At 39.3% G+C, this 17,265-nt stretch overlaps 1 long non-coding RNA gene across 1 annotated transcript in view; it reads left to right on the top strand.

The window, feature by feature from the left end:
• Window positions 1-17,003, top strand: part of LOC135232614 (uncharacterized) — a 53,645-nt gene extending 36,642 nt beyond the window's left edge. Inside the window, exon 2 of the long non-coding RNA XR_010323183.1 lies at window positions 7,171-17,003. This is a non-coding gene — a long non-coding RNA (uncharacterized LOC135232614). The remainder of the gene's footprint in view (window positions 1-7,170) is intronic.
• The last annotated feature ends 262 nt before the right edge of the window (window positions 17,004-17,265 follow it).

Below are 17,265 nucleotides of genomic sequence, written 5' to 3'. Positions count from 1 at the left end.
CAGATAAGTACTACTTTAGGTGACGGGAAAGACAATGCACAATACTGGTGAGGTCAGTTAAACTGGACAAAACCAAAAGGAAAGAAGTTTCCTGAATAAACTGAATGCTCGAAACAAAGCATAGCAGGGGCAGGGATTTGGGGACCGTGGTTTCAGGGGACATCTAAGTCAATTGGCATAATAAAATCTATTAAGAAAACATTCTGTATTCTACTTTGGAGAGTGGCGCCTGGGATCTTAAACACTGGCAAGTGGCCATCTAAGATTCATCAATTGGTCTCAACCCACGTGGATCAAAGGAGAATGAAGAACATCAGGGACACAAGGTAATTATGAGCCCAAGAGACAGAAAGGGCTGCATAAACCAGAGATGACATCATCCTGAGACCAGAAGAACTAGATGGTGCCCGGCTACAACCGATGACTGCCCTGACAGGGAACACAACAGAGAACCCCTGATGGAGCAGGAGAGCAGTGGGACGCAGACCCCAAATTCTCATGAAAAGACCAGACTTAATGGTCTGACTGAGACTAGAAGGACCCGGGTGGTCATGGCCCCCAGACCTTCTGTTGGCCCAGGACAGGAACCATTCCTGAAGCCAACTCTTCAGACATGGATTGGTCTGGACAATGGGTTGGAGAGGGATGCTGGTGAGGAGTGAGCTTCTTGGATCAGGTGGACACTTGAGACTATCTTGGCATCTCCTCCCTGGAGGGGAGATGAGAGTGTAGAGAGGGTTAGAAGTTGGCGAAATGGACATGAAAAGAGAGAGTGGAGGGAGAGTCTCATTAGGGGGAGAGTAATTGAGAGTATGTAACAAGGTGTATATAAGTTTTTGTGTGATTGACTGACTTGATTTGTAAACTTTCACTTAAAGCACAATAAAAATTATTTTTTAAAAAGCTCATTATTTGAATATGATTGTATATGTGAAAAATATAAAAGGCTCCACAGATGAATATTTAGCAAGCTTGCTAGATACAAGGCCAATAGACAAAAATCTATTGTATTTTTATATACCAGTATAAGAAAATTGAAAGTTAATTTTAGAAAAGATACCATTCATAATAGCATAAAGTATCAAATATATTTTGAATAAAATGTATTTAAAAACTCCTCACAGAAAAATAACGTATAATAAAAATGATGATGTGCCATATTCGAGAATTGGAGAATTCAAAATTATAAAGATAGCATTTTGCTACAGAATGATCTATAAATGTAACAAAATCCCAACAAGTGTTTTGTAAAATGTGAGAAGATGATTCTAAAATTTACGTTGGAAATTCAAAGGACCAAGATTTTCCAAGTCAGTAATTAAGGTATACATGCAAGGATAGACATATATTCAGAATTGAAAATAATAGAGATTCCAGAAAAGAGATTCATACACACAGATACCTGATTTTAAAAAGAGATGTTATGGAGTACTAGGTAAAGGAAAATCTATTTACTATATGGAGCTGGTACAAATGAACGGTCATATAGCAAAATAAAAATCTTGACTCCTATCCGACTCCACATAAAAGAATCTATAATCCATTGGTTGTACATTGACATGTAAAAGATAAAATTTATTTAGACAATGACATAAGAGAAAAGGTTTTTGAATTCAGAGCAGGAAAATAATTCTTATGCAGGACATAAAAATTATTAACTATAAAGGAAAGTATTGTTAAATTGTATGATATTAAAATTAAGAACTTCTGTTCATCAAAAACCAAAACCCAGAACAAGCCCATTGCCAATGAGTTGATTCCAACTCATAGCGACCCTATGGGACAGAGTACCATTGCCCCATAGGGTTTCCAAGAAGCGGCTGGTGGATTTGAACTGCCGACCTTTTGGTTAGCAACTGTAGCTCTTAATCACCGCACCATCAAGGCTCTTGTTCATCAAAAAATACCGTTAAAAAAAAAAAAGAAGCTTTAAACTGGGAGAAAATTTTTGTCACACATAAACCCAGTAAAGGGCTTGTGTCCAGAATAAAAAAATGAACTTAATAGAAGACTTTCACAAAAGAGGATATCTAAATGGCCAATACACATGTGAAAACGTACTCAAACTTATTCATTAGAAAAGGAAATGCAAATTAAAACCACAATGAGATGACACTACACATACAGCAGAATGGCTAAAAAAAACCCAGGAATTTACAAGGATGTGGAGCAACTATAATTCTCACATACTGTCAGTGGGAGTATAAATTGGTACAATCAGGTTGGAAAGAGAAACCTGTACCTATGCACATCTACTGTAAGTTTGTTCATAGCAACATAATAGCATAATTCATGGTAGTGAAAAAAACTAAAAATAACCAAAATGTTTGTTAGCAGTAAAATGAAAAATATAAATTCATACAATGAAATGCAACGATGAAAATCAACAAACTGAAGATAATGCAACAACATAGATGAATCTCACAAATGTAATATTGAGTGAAAGAAGCCAAATTCAAAGAATACATATGGTTCCATTTATATAAATATCAAAAATAGGAAACTATACTGCTGTGTTTGGGGATGCATGCTTAAATGGTAAAATTATAAAGTAGCAATTACGTAACATTAGTGTCAGAATAGCGGCATGGGGGAACTGATGTAGCTCATAAGCCAGATCAGACCTGCCCCCTGTTTTTGTCAATATAGTTTAATTGAAATGTATTCACACCCTTTTGTTTACTATTATCTATCACTGTTTTTGCTATGATAGAGGTGAAGAGGTTATGATAGAGTCAATATGGGTGCAAAGCTTAAAACATTTACTGTCTGACCCTTTACAGAAAAATTTGCCAACCTTTGCTCTGAGTGTTGGTTGCATGAGCGTTTTCTTTGTGATTGTTCATTAAGCTTTATAGTTTTGATTTGTGCACTTCTCTCTATATTTTATATGTCAAGGTTCTGATCTCTAAAATCCGTACGATACTGTAACACCACAACAGTAAAATTTTTAAAAAATGGGCAAAGAATATGAACAGACACTTGACTGTAGAAGACATTCAGGCACCTAACAGACACATGAGGAAATGCTTAACGATCATTAGCTGTTGCTGGTTGCCTGTTGCCATCAAGTCAATTCTGGCTCATAGAGACTCTATAGGACAGAGTAGAACTGCCTCCATAGGGTTTCCAGGGAGCTGCTGGTGGATTCAATCTGCTGACATTTTGGCTGGCAGCCATTAGAGAAATTCAAACCAAAACTACAATGAGATACCATCTCGCCCCGACAATACTGGCGCTAATCAAAAAAAAAAAAAGAAAACAAATATGGGGAGATTGGAGCTCTTATGCACTGCTGGTGGGGATGTAAAATGATACAACCACAATGGAAAATGATATGGCGCTTCATTAAAAAGCTAGAAATGGAAATACCATATGATCCAGCAATCCTACTCCTAGGAATATATCCTAGAGAAATAAAAGCTGTCACACAAATAGATCTATACACACCCAGATTCACTGCGGCATTATTAAAAATAGCAAAAAAGTGGAAACAACCTAGGTGCCCACCAACAGGTGAATGGATAAACAAATTATGGTACATACACAGAAGTAGTACTATGAAATGATAACGAACAATAATGAATCTGTGAAGCACCCACAACATGGGGATGAATCTGTAGGGCATTATGCTGAGTGAAATAAGTCAATCACAAAAGGACAAATACTGCATGAGACCACTATTATAAAAACTAAAGAAAAGGTTTACACACAGAAAGAAACAATCGTTGATGATTACGAGGAAGGGGAGGGATAAGGAGGAGAAATCACTAACTAGATAGTAGATAAGTGGTAACTTTGGTGTAGAGAAAGACAATACACATTACAGGGTAAGTCAACACAATGGACCAAGGCAAGGTCATAAAAGCTTCATAGATACATCCAAACACCCTGAGGGACTGAGTTGCTGGGCTGATGGCTGGGACCATGGCTTGGGAGATGTCTAGGTCAATTGACATAATTGTCATAAAGAAAATGTTCTACATCCGACTTTAGTGAGTAGCATCTGGGTTCTTAAAATCTTGCAAGCAGCCATTTAAGATACATCTACTGATCCTATCTTATCCAGAGCAAAGGAGAATGAAGAAAACCAAAGACACAAGGGAAATGCTAGTCCAAAGGACTAATGGACCATAAGTACCACAGCCTCCACCAGTCTAAACCCAGAACAACTAGATGGTGCCTGGCTACCACCACCTACCTCCCTGACAAAGATCACAAAAGAGGGTTCTGGACAGAGTGGGAAAAAATTGTAGAACAAAATTCAAATTCACACGCGCGCACACACACACACACACACAAAACAGACTTACTGGTCTGACAGAGACTGGAGGAACCCCAGGTCTATGGCCTCTGGACACTCGTGTAACTTAGAACTGAAGTCATTCCCAAAGTTCACCCTTCAGCCAAAGATTACACAGGTCTGTAAAACAAACAGTAACACACTTGAGGAAAGTGCTTTTTAGTTCTATCATGTAAATGAGACCAAATGGGAAATTCCTGCCCCAAAACAAAGACAGAAGTCAGGAAGGGACAGGAAAATGGGACAAATGGAAACAGGGAGCCCATGGTAGAGGGACAGTGTGGACACATCGCAGGGATTGCAACCAATGTCACAAAACAATTTGTGTACAAATTGTTGAATGAAAAACATTTGTTCTGTAAAGTTTCACTTAAAGGACAATTAAAAAAAAACAGGAGAAAACAAAAAAAGAAACATTCCCATGGTAAGTGAAGAGATGTGATGTGTGTGAGGCCTCAGAGGAGCACATTTCCGACCCCAGAGGTACTAGCAACAGCCAGAGATTCAAAGTAAAACACTAGAGTAAGCTTGTTTGTGTTCACTGTAGCCAAGCCAGAGCCTGACTCCTGAGAGGGGCTCTGTGGGGTGGTTAGCAGGGAATGCCCACTGGCCAACTCTTCCATTGCATGGTTGATTCCTCTTCCATTCCATGGTTGACTCCTTCAGCAACCAGTGTCAGCTTCTCTTATTGCTCCTCCTGGCCTGATTCATTCAACCCTTCACTTTTGTATTTTCCATGCATTAATTGGATGGCTACTAAGTGCTGGGCATTGGGGCAGGTGTCAGAACCACAAAGAATCAGACACATTCCAAGCCTTTAACTTGCAATTTTGCAGGTAGAAGCAAATATATAAGTCAATGAGTGAAATGAAGGGCTGTGGGACTTTGAGATCCATAAAGACATGGCATATGGTTAGTTTTCCTGGGATTCAGTCTTTGAAAAGAGTAGTGTATTGTTTTTGTTTTTTAGAAGGACAGTTGAGCAGATACCCAGGAAAAGAAACAGCATGGGCCAAGCTACAGAGTCCAAAACAATGTTACGTTGGTAAAAACTTTACTGGGACCTAGGTATTTGCATGGGTCTATTATCGACTCGACAGCACTGGGGTTGGTTTTGGGTTTTTTTATTAGTAAAGAGCTGATTGCGTTGAGAAATAAGGCAAAAATTCAATACAATATCTATTCTTAAGAAGGTGACAATTTGAAGGAGATATAAGACAAATGAGTATATGATACAAAAGAGATCCAGGAACAGAAATCCTAAAAAGGATAAAATCAAAAAGAAAAATAAAACAAAACACACAAACAGGTTTTTAATCATGGAATCACGTCATACATGCAAGTTAAGGGAGAAAGTTTTTCAAGAAGGCGAGTGACCTGCTATGATAAACACTCCTCTATATGAGAAGAGAATAGAGAACTGATCATTAAGTTTAGCATCATGGAGGTTATCGGGGACCTTTACGAGAATCATTTCAGAGGAGTGGGTAGGGATAAAGCCTAATTGGAGTATACTGAAGAGAAAATGGAAAGTAAAAAATAGGAAAAATAGAAATATAGGGAAATGGAGTTGAAGTGGGAGGGAGAAAACTAAGTTGGCTAGAGTTATAAAAAAAAAATTTTTTTTTTTATAGCATAGTTATAATTATTCATGTCAGCAATGGGAACCCTTGAAGATTTCAGAATCAGAAAATTCACTGAAAAGAGGAATGTGGCACGAATAACTTGAAGGACAGGATGAAATTGAGAGAGCTATGAGCAGATAGAACAGTAGCCTAGGAATAAGGGAATAAGCGTGTCTTAGTCATCTAGTGCTGCTGTAACAGAAATACCACAAGTGGATAGCTTTAACAAAGAGAAGTTTATTCTCTCACAGTGTAGTACACTACAAGTCTGAAATCAGGGAGCCGGCTCCAGGGGAAAGCTTTCTGTCGGCTTTAGAGGAAGGTCCTTGTCATCAGTCTTCCCTTGGTCTGGGAGCATCTCAGCACAGTAACCTCTGGTTCAAAGGAATGTGCTGCTTGCTTGAGAGCATAGGGTCCCCATATCTCTCTGCTGGCTTCTCTCTTTTATATCTCAAAAAAGATTGGCTTAAGATGCTATCTAATCCTGTAGATCTCATCAATATAAAAAAAAAACACTAATCCATCTCATTACATCATAGTGATAGCATTTACAACACATAGGGAAATCACATCAAATTGAAAAATGGTAGAATACCATACAATACTGGGAATTGTGACCTAGCCAAGTTGACAGATATTTTTGGGGAACACAGTTCAATCCATGACAAACGGTATGCACCTGAGTGGAGGCCACCAGGTTGGAAATTAACAAACAGAAATGAAGGCCATGAGAGAAAAATACTGTACTGATCTTTGCTGAAAGGTTTTCTCTTCCATATCAGCTTTCTTCTTAGGAGAGTGTACATTCTGAAGTGGCAGTTCTCAAATGTCAAAAAGTTTCCTCCTTCTAACTTTGAGATGTAATGGAACAGCTTGTAATCATTCAGTAAATGTGAAATTAATATTCCATGGGGTATCATTATTCACAGCAAAACCCAGAAGCAACTCCTTCAGCTCTAAGGCTGTTTTATGTATCGCCATTAATTTGATTTGGTCTCTTTTAGCGCTGCTCTGGGAACATCAGTGTACCAGGCAGAGATAAGAGACTTCCTAAGGGATTCATTCCCCTCTGGCTTCTGAGTCTGCCTAACTTCTCAACTTCTTTTTACAGTGAATCATGTATTTGAAAGGACTCTGTTTCCCTTACAGTGAAGTAGGTGGGGGTGGGGGATTTAAGAATCACTTGCTTTGAGTCAAAACCATAGAGCTGAAAGTAATCGGTATAATCTCTTTGTTTTACAGAAAAGAAAAATGAGTCACTGAAGGAGAAAGAGGTTAAAGCATATGCTTATGTGGAAGTAAATTATGTTAAATGCAGACGCGTAAATTTATATATTCATGTGTTCAGAACATAAGTGTGCCTAAGGACACTGGGATCTTCAATAAGATAATCCGAGCAGTTTGTTCCTTGACCTTCAACAACCCCCACCTGGTAAATGGCAGGAATTTAGGCTTTCCCCACTGTATGAGTCGGAATCCACTTGAAGCAGTGGGTTTGGTTTTTTTTTGTTATCTCTTAGGCTTTCCCAAAGGGGCAGGGCCAAGTTACACAGTATCAGAACCTGCCCTCTGCTCTGGAGGACATCAGATTGGATTGCTGGGCTTCTGGGGCTTCTGCTCTGCAGTTCTGTTCTATGGTCATCTTGAGTCTGTCAGCTGTCACTGTCTCCTCTGCACATCTACAGTCCTGGGTCAGCTAACTCTTCCGACATTCTACCTGGACTGCCTTTGTTGTGGTGCTGGCTTGCTGTCAGCCTCTGATGCTGGCTAGGATTTGGGTACCTGCTTTCCCCATTGCTGCCACCTGGAGCTATTCAGCACTGAATCAACTCTTTGTTTATAAGGAAACTCTTTTGTAATGAGTTCTTTTGGAAAGAAGGTTGCTTAGGCCCTGGTGGCACAGCACTTTAATGTTTCCCAGAGCCCATACTTCCCCTGGGCAATAGATGCTTATTAAAGTGTTGGAGGTTGCTGGGTGATGGTAAGTTCAAGGGCAGACTCACATGGCATATGACCCACTGTAGCTGCCACTGCCACTGCCACTGCCACTCAGGAATCACTGCAGACTCCAACACAGAATGCCTAGTTTCTTCATCACTTACAGGGACCTACTTTCTCTATACTTGTCTCCTGCACAATTGAGTATGTATGGATATATCCCAATCCCAAGCATAAACCCCAATAAAGTTATCTCCCATAGGCCCCTGAGCTACACCTGAAGCTGAGAATGTAGTTAGGCCTGTGTTGAGTATCATCATCCATTCAATGTTAGTGAAAGGTCGCTTTGTCAAGGAAGTCTCCTCTAACTTGACATTTTTGTCCACTACCTTTGGCCAGTTACTTAATCCCTATGTGTCTCATTTTTCTCATCTGGTGAAGATGATATGGGAGGTATGTACGTGTGTATATATGTCTGTCACTTTGTCATGCTATGGGCACTTGCATGTTGCTGTGATGCTGGAAGCTATTCCACTGGTATTCAGATACCAGCAGGGTCGCCCATGGTAGACAGGTTTCATCTGAGCTTCCAGTCTAAGACAGACTAGGAAGAAGGACCCAGCAGTCAACTTCTGAAAATTATTAGCCACTGAAAACCTTATGAATAGCAGTGGAACATTGTCTAATATCTTGCCAGAAGATGAGCCCCCAGGTTGGAAGGCACTCAAAAGATGACTGGGGAAGAGCTGCCTCCTCAAAGTAGAGTCGACCTTAATGATGTGGATGGAGTCAAGCTTTTGGGACCTTCATTTGCTGATGTGGCACTACTCAAAATGAGAAAAAACAGCTGCAAACATCCATTAATAATTGGAACATGGAATGTAGAAAGTATGAATCCAGGAAAATTGAAAATTGTCAAAAATGATATAGAATGCATAAAGATCAATATCCTAGGCATTAGTGAGCTGAAATGGACTGGTATAGGCCATTTTGAATGGACAATCATATGGTCTACTATGTCAAGAATGACAAATTGAAGAGAAATGGTGTTGCATTCATTGTCAAAAAAGAACATTTCAAGATCTATCCTGAAGTGCAATGCTGTCAATGGTAGGGTAATATCCATAAGCCTACAAGGAAGACCAGTTGATATGACTACTATTCAAATTTACACACCAGCCACTAAGGCCAAAGATGAAGAAATTGAAGATTTTTAATAACTTCTACTGTCTGAAATTGATTGAACATGCAATCAGGATGCATTGATAATTACTGGTGATTGGAATGTGAAAGATGGAAAAAAAGAAGTATTGGTAGTTGGAAAATATGGCCTTGGTGATAGAAATGATACCAGAGATCTCATGATAGAATTTTGCAAGACCAACAATTTCTTCATTGCAAATACCTTTATTCACCAACATAAACCGTGACTGTACACATGAACCGAACCAGATGGAGTACACAGGAATGAAACCAACTACATCTGTGGAAAGAGACAACAGAAAAGCTCAATATCATCAGTTAGAACAAGGCGAGGGGCTGACTGTGCAACAGACTGCCAATTGCTCACATGTGAGTTCAAGTTGAAACTGAAGAAAATTAGAGCAAGTCCATGAAAGCCAAAGTATGATCTTGAGTATCTTCCACCTGAATTTAGAGAGCACCTCAAGAATAGATTTCAGAGGAGGCGGAGCCAAGATGGCGGAATAGACAGACGCTTCTGGCGAGCCCTCTTTACAACACAGACCCAAAAAAACAAGTGAAATGAGTATATTCCTGACAAGCTGGGAGCCTGAGCTTCAAAGGCAAGCTTAGAAAAAGAACTGAGGGGAAGGGGAGGAAGAGACCATTCAGAAGTGGAGAGGAGTTACCGGACCTGAATCGCAGGGAACTCTCAGGCAAAATTCCTGGAGCAGTGGTGGCGGTGGGCTGGTACTAGCGTTCAGCTGCAGTTTCCTCAGGGAGAAGCAGCCAGCCACACAGCCTACTCACACCTCTGGAACCCGAGGAGAACAGTGCTCTAGGAAAAGCTAAGTACTTGCGTATATTTTAACGTGTCCCCCCACTTGCGAACTGGCTTCAGCAGCTGAATTTCCTGGGCCTGACATAGGCACTGTTGAGTACCTAGAGCCATCCTCCCTGCCTTGGGGAAGGAAAAAATTTGCTTTTGGGGGAAAAGATAATTTGCTAGCTCCACTAACTGGGGGAGCTCAGGACAGAAGCAGCTCCTGTCCAGGCATAAACTGTCCTTGGACTTTGAGCACCTTTCCCTTCTGCATGGACCTGTGTGGGCCTATTTCGGGAGAATAGGCTCTTGTTGGCAAACTCCAACCATTTCAGCTGTGTGGTGGAGAGGTGGGTGTTTGACGTTTGACATTGCTTTGCCTATTAAACAAGGTCCCCACCTAACCACATCAGGGACCTAAGGACTGGTAGCTCCACTCAGGCCACCCAGCCACCCATGACAGGGGTCCAAAGATAACTGGTACCTCCCAGTCCTTACAATCAAAAACTTTGGGTGCCCATGATCCATCTGCAGAGCCCACCCATCTGCATGCTCTAGGGAACAGGGACGTGCTTTCCACAGAGACACTTGTGGGTCGGTTCTCAGGCCCCTGCCTTGTTCAGAGCGTGTCCCTCTGCAGCAATCAGATACTGGTATATATACCAATCACCCCTGCCCCTCTAAGACTGTAGGACAGAGCCTGTACCACACACTTGATAATCAGCTACCTGGAAACCTGAGCTGAATTCATACAAGAAAAGTGAATGGGCTCCTAGACTGATATACCTGATAAAACCTCTAGCAAGCTGGGGATAGGACATCAGAGCTCCAAAGGGGAAAATAATCAAGCTAGCTCATTCAAGCAACCCATAGGAGTATACCAAAACAAAACCAAAGCAAGAAGCTACAACACAGTAGGCAAGCATAAACTAATACAATAACTTATAGATGGCTTGGAGACACCAGTCAATATCAAGTCACGTAAAGAAACAGACCATAATCACCTCAACAGGCTCTCGAAACAGAGAATCCAGGGATCTTCTAGATGAAAGTGCATTCCTGGGATTAACAGAGCAGAATACAAAAGTTTAATACACAGAACCCTTCAAGACATCAGGAAGGAAATGAGGCAATATACAAAACAAGCCAAGGAATACACAGATAAAGAAATTGAAGAGATTAGAAAGATTATTCAGGAACATAATGAAAAGTTTAATAAGCTGGAAAAATCCATAGACAGACAGCAATCAGAAGTTCAGAAGATTAACAATAAAATTACAGAATTAGACAAATCAATAGGAAGTCAGAGGAGCAGAATTGAGTAAGAAGAAGCTAGAATTTCTGGACTCGAAGATAAATCACTTGGCACTAATATATATGAAGAAAAACCAGATAAAAGAATTGAAAAAAATGAAGAAACCTAAAGAATCATGTGGGACTCTATCAAGAGAAATAACCTACGAGTGATTGGAGTATCAGAACAGGGAGGGATAACAGAAAATACAGAGAAAATTGTTGAAGATGTATTGGCAGAAAATTTTCCTGATATGGTGAAAGATGAGAAGATATCTATCCAAGACGCTCGTCGAACTGCACATAAGGTAGATGTTAAAAGAAAGGCACCAAGACGTATTACAATCTAACTTGCCAAAACCAAAGATAAAGAGAGAATTATAAGAGCAGAGAGGGATAAATGCAACGTCAACTAAAAAGGAGAGCCAATGAGAATAAGCTCGGACTACTCGGCAGAAACCATGTAGGCAAGAAGGCAATGGGATAACATATTTAAAGAATTGAAGGAAAAAAAATGCCTGCTAAGAATCATATATCCAGCAAAACTGTCTCTTAAATATGAAGGTGAAATTAAGACATTTCCAGATAAGCAGAAGTTTAGGGAATTCGTAAAAACCAAACCAAAACTACAAGAAATACTAAAGGAAGTTCTTTGGTTAGAAAATCAATAATATCAGGTATCAACACAAGACTAGAACATTGGGCAGGGAACCAGAAGTCAACCCAGACAGGGAAGTCCAAAAAAACAAAGCAAGATTATATATATATAATAAAAAAGCTCAAAACAGGGTAACAGTGATGTTATTATATAAAAGAAGACAACATTAAAATAATAAAGAGGGACTAAGAAATGTAATCATACACCTTCCATATGGAGAGGAAAATACGGCGATACAAAGAAATAAAAGTTAGTTTTAAATTTAGAAAAATAGTGGTAAATAATAAGATTACCGAAAGGAGACGAACTATCCTACCCATCAAAATAAAATACAAGAAAAAAATAGAGACTCAGCAGAAACAAAATCAACAACAACAAATATGAGGAAAGGACAATGTATAAAGAAAATCTACTCAGCACATAAAATTAAGTGGGAAAAAGAAACTGTCAACAACACACAAAAAAGGACATCCAAATGATAGCACTAAATTCATACCTATCCATAATTACCCTGAATGTAAATGGACTAAATGCACCAATAAAGAGACAGAGAGTGGCAGAATGGATTAAAAGCCAAGATCAGTCTATATGCTGCCACCAAGAGATACACCTTGGACTTAGAGACACAAACAAACTAAAACCTAAAGGATGGAAAAAAATAGATCAAGCAAACAACAATCAAAAAAGAGCAGGAGTGGCAATATTAATTTCTGACAAAATAGACTTTAAAGTTAAATCCATCAGAAACGATAAGGAAGGACACCATATAATGATTAAAGGGACAATACACCAAGAAGATATAACCATATTAGATATTTATGCACCCAATGACAGGGCTGCAAGATACATAAAACAAACTCTATCAGCATTGAAAAGTGAGATAGACAGCTCCGCAATAATAGTAGGAGACTTTTCAACACACCACTTTCGGTGAAGGACTGGACATCCAGAAAGAAGCTCAATAAAGACACGGAAGATCTAAATGCCACAATCTACCAACTTGACCTTGTAGACATATACAGAACACTCCACCCAACAGCAACCAAGTATACTTTCTTTTCTAGTGCACATGGAACATTCTCTAGAATAGACCACATATTAGGTCATAAAGCAAGCCTTAGCAGAAACCAAAACATTGAAATATTACAAAGCATCTTCTCTGACCGCAAGGCCATAAAAGTGGAAATCAATAACAGGAAAAGCAGGGAAAAGAAATCAAACACTTGGAAACTGAACAATACCCTGTGCTCAAAAAAGATTGGATTACATCCATAAATGCATACATCCAATAAGAAGAAAGGGCCAAAATCAAAGAAGTGTCCCTACAACTTGAACAAATAGAAAGAGAGCAACAAAAGAAACCCACAGGCACCAGAAGAAAACAAATAATAAAAATTAGAGCTGAACTCAATGAAATAGAAAACAGAAAAACAATTGAAAGAATCAACAAGACCAAAAGCTGGCTCTTTGAAAAAATCAACAACATTGATAAACCACTGGCCAAACTGACAAAAGAAAAACAGGAGAGGAAGCAAATAGCCCGAATAAGAAATTAGATGGACGGTATTACAACAGACCCAACTGAAATTAACAGAATCATATCAGATTACTATGAAAAATTGTACTCAAACAAATTTGAAAACCTAGAAGAAATGGATGAATTCCTAGAAACACACTACCTACCTAAACTAACACAAACAGAGGCAGAACAACTAAATAGACCCACAACAAAAGAAGAGATTGAAAAGGTAGTTAAAAAACTCCCAACAAAAAAAGAGCCCTGGTTCATGCGGCTTCACTGCAGAGTTCTACCAAACTTTCAGAGAAGGGTTAACATCACTACTACTAAAAGTATTTCAGAGCATAGAAAAGGACAGAATACTGCCAAACTCATTCTATGAAGCCACCATATCCCTGATACCAAAACCAGGTAAAGACACCACAAATAAAGAAAATTATAGACCCCTCATGAACGTAGATGCAAAAATCCTCAACAAAATTCTAGCCAATAGAATTCAACAACGTATCAAAAAAATAATTCGCCATGACCAAGTGGGATTCAAACCAGGTATGCAGGGATGGTTCAACATTAGAAAAACAATTAATGTAATCCACCACATAAATAAAACAAAAGATAAGAATCACGTGATCTTACCGATTGATGCAGAAAAGGCATTTGACAAAGTTCAACACGTGTTCATGATATAAACTCTCAGCAAAATAGGAATAGAAGGAAAATTCCTCAACATAATAAAGGGCATTTATGTAAAGCCAACAGCCAACATCATCCTAAATGGAGAGAACCTGAAAGCATTCCCACTGAGATCGGGAACCAGTCAAGTATGCCCTTTATCACCACTCTTATTCAACATTCTGCTGGAGGTCCTAGCCAGAGCAATTAGGCTAGATAAAGAAATAAAAGGGCATCCAGATTGGCAAAGAAGAAGTAAAAGTATCTCTATTTGCAGATGACATGATCTTTTACACAGAAAACCCTAAGGAATCCTCCAGAAAAATACTGAAACTAATAGAAGAGTTTAGCAGAGTATCGGGATACAAGATAAACATACACAAATCAGTTGGATTCCTCTACACCAACAAAAAGAACATCGAAGAGGAAATTTCCAAATGAATGCCATTTACAGTAGCCCCCAAGAAGATAAAATACTTAGGAATAAATCTTAGCAGAAATGTAAAAGACTTATACAAAGAAAACTGCAATACACTTCTGCAAGAAAGCAAAAGAGACCTACATAAGTGGAAAAACATTCCTTGCTCATGGATGGGAAGACTTAACATTATAAAAATGTCTCTTCTACCAAAAGCGATCTATACATTTAATGCAATTCCGATCCAAGTCCCAAGGACATTCTTTAATGAGATGGAGAAATAAATGACCAACTTCATATGGAAGGGAAAGAGGCCCCGGATAAGTAAAGTATTAGTGAAAAAGGAGAGCAAAGTGGAAGGCCTTACTTTACCCGATTTTAGAACGTATTATACTGCCACAGTAGTCAAAACAGCCTGATACTGGTACAACAACAGTTACATAGACCAATGGAACAGAATTGAGAATCCAGACATAAATCCATCCACATATGAGCATTTGATATTTGACAAAGGCCCCAAAACAGTTAAATGGGGAAAAGACAGTCTTTTTAATAAATGGTGCTGGCATAACTGGAAATCCATCTGCAAAAAATGAAACAATACCCATACCTTACTCCATGCACAAAAACGAGCTCATAATGGATCAAAGAGCTAAATATAAAATCTAAAACGATAAAGATCATGGAAGAAAAAATAGAGACAATGTTAGGAGCCCTAACACACGGCATAAACAGTATACAAAACATTACTAACGATGCAGAAGACAAACCAGATAACTGGGAGCTCCTAAAAATCAAACACCTATGCTCATCCAAAGACTTCACCAAAAGAGTCACAAGTTTACGTACAGACTGGGAAAAAGTTTTTAGCTATGACATTTCCAATCAGAACCTGATCTCTAAAATCTACATGATACTGCAAAAACTCAACTGCAAAAAGACAAATAACCGAATTAAAAAATGGGCAAGAGGTATGAACAGACACTTCACTAAAGAAGACATTCAGGTAGCTAAGGAATACATGAGGAAATATTCACGATCATTAGCCATTAGAGAAATGCAAATCAGAACTACAATAAGATTTCATCTCACTCCAACAAGGCTGGCATTAATCCAAAAAAACATAAAACAATAAATGTTGCAGTGGCTGTGGAGAGATTGGAACACTTATACACTGCTGGTGGGAATGTAAAATGTACAAGCACTTTGGAAATCGATTTGGCACTTCCTTAAAAAGCTAGAAACAGAACTACCACATGATCCAGCAATCCCATTCCTTGGAATATATCCTAGAGAAATAAGAGCCTTTACATGAACAGATATATGCACACCCATGTTCATTGTAGCACTGTTTACAATAGCAAAAAGATGGAAGCAACCAAGGTGCCCATCACTGGATGAATGGATAAATAATGGTATATTCACACAATGGAATACTACACATTGGTGAAGAACTCTGATGAATCTGGGAATTATTTCATAACATGGAGGAATCTGGAAGGCATTATGCTGAGTGAAATTAGTTGCAAAAGGACAAATATTGTATAAGACCACAATTATAAGAACTCAAGAAATAGTTTAAACAGAGAAGAAAATATTCTTTGATGGTTATGGGGGGGGAGGGAGGTTGGGAGAGGAGTATTCACTAATTAGATAGTAGATAAGAACTACTTCAGGTGAAGGGAAAGACAACACACAATACAGGGGAGGTTAGCTCAACTGGACTAAACTAAAAGCAGACGTTTCTGGAATAAACTGAATGCTTTGAAGGCCAGTGTAGCAGGGACAGGGGTCTGGGGACCGTGGTTTCAGGGGACATCTAAGTCAATTGGCGTAATAAAATCTATTAAGAAAACATCCTGCATCCCACCTTGGAGTGAAGCATCCGGGGTCTTAAACGCTAGCAAGCAGCCATCTAAGATTCATAATTGGTCTCAACCCACCTGGAGCAAAGGAGAATGAAGAACACCAAGGACACAAGGCGATTATGAGCCCAAGAGACAGAAAGGGCCAAGTGAACCAGAGATTACATCATCCTGAGACCAGAAGAGCTAGATGGTGCCCGGCTACAACCAATGACTGCCCTGACAGGGAACACAACAGAGAACCCCTGAGGGAGCAGGAGAGCAGTGGGATGCAGATCCCAAATTCTCGTAAAAAGACCAGACTTAATGGCCTAAGACTAGAAGGACCCGAGTGGTCATAGCTCCTAGACCTTCTGTTGGCCCAGGACAGGAAACATTCCCAAGGCCAACTCTTCAGACAGGGATTGGACTGGACAGTGGGTTGGAGAGGGATGCTGGTGAGGAGTGAGCTTCTTGGATCAGGTGGACATTTGAGACTATGTTGGCATCTCCTCCCTGGAGGGCATATGAGAGGGTAGAGGGGGTTAGAAGCTGGCAAAATGGACATGAAAAGAGAGAGTGGAGGGAGGGAGTGGGCTGTCTCATTAGGGGGAGAGCATTTGGGGGTATGTGGCAAGGTGTATACAAGTTTTTGTGTGAGACACTGACCTGATTTGTAAACTTTCACTTAAAGCACAATAAAAAAAAAAAAAAAAGAATAGATTTGACGCACTGAACACTAATGACCGAAGATCAGACAAGTTGTGTAATGACACCAAGGACATCATACATGAAGAAAGCAAGAGATTTTTAAAAAGACAGGAAAGAAAGAAAAGACCAAAATAGATGGCAAAAGAGGCTTTGAAACTTGCTCTTGAACATAGAGCAGGTAAAGCAAAAGGAAGAAATGATGCAGTAAAGGAACTGAACAGCAGATTTCAAAGGGCGGCTCAAGAAAACAGAGTAAAGTATTATCATGACATGTGGAAA

Source organism: Loxodonta africana, chromosome 10 (genome assembly GCF_030014295.1).
Source record: "Loxodonta africana isolate mLoxAfr1 chromosome 10, mLoxAfr1.hap2, whole genome shotgun sequence".
NCBI classification, from domain to species: domain Eukaryota; kingdom Metazoa; phylum Chordata; class Mammalia; order Proboscidea; family Elephantidae; genus Loxodonta; species Loxodonta africana.
Note: the sequence above shows the minus strand (reverse complement) of the source record. Positions and strands in the feature narration are given on the sequence as shown.